This window comes from Oncorhynchus mykiss, chromosome 6 (assembly GCF_057628025.1).
Source record: "Oncorhynchus mykiss isolate SJ-2025 chromosome 6, ASM5762802v1, whole genome shotgun sequence".
NCBI classification, from domain to species: Eukaryota; Metazoa; Chordata; class Actinopteri; order Salmoniformes; family Salmonidae; genus Oncorhynchus; species Oncorhynchus mykiss.
The window spans coordinates 31,853,335-31,853,740 of record NC_143027.1 but is presented as its reverse complement, the minus strand read 5'-3'; positions in this window follow the sequence as shown (position 1 = coordinate 31,853,740).

Sequence of the window (406 nt, the reverse complement as noted above, 5' to 3'; positions counted from 1 at the left end):
ATTGTCTGCATGTTTTCTTCTTCGTGTGGTTTTCCGGCAGACGAGACGCATGGTTGATTTTTGGTGCCTTTCACAGTTCGGAAAATGCATTGCACATTTGTTCACAAAAAAGGGAAGTGGATGAAAAAAGAAAATGACCATAGCAATAAACGCTAAGAACCCAACCTTACCAATGCACAAACTGTACGGGTCACTCTATACTGGCCTACTACTCACAGGGACCCTCTCAGGGACCCTCACCCTTTCCCCACCATCCGTTACTTTCCTCACTACCTCAGCAAGCATGACACTTTCTGCACTGCTCTCACCCTGGAAACTTCAACCTGTCTCACTCGCACAGGACATTTCTGATCCCCAGCAATATGGCCGCCCTAAAAATGTAAACACTGCGCTTTGAACACCAAAA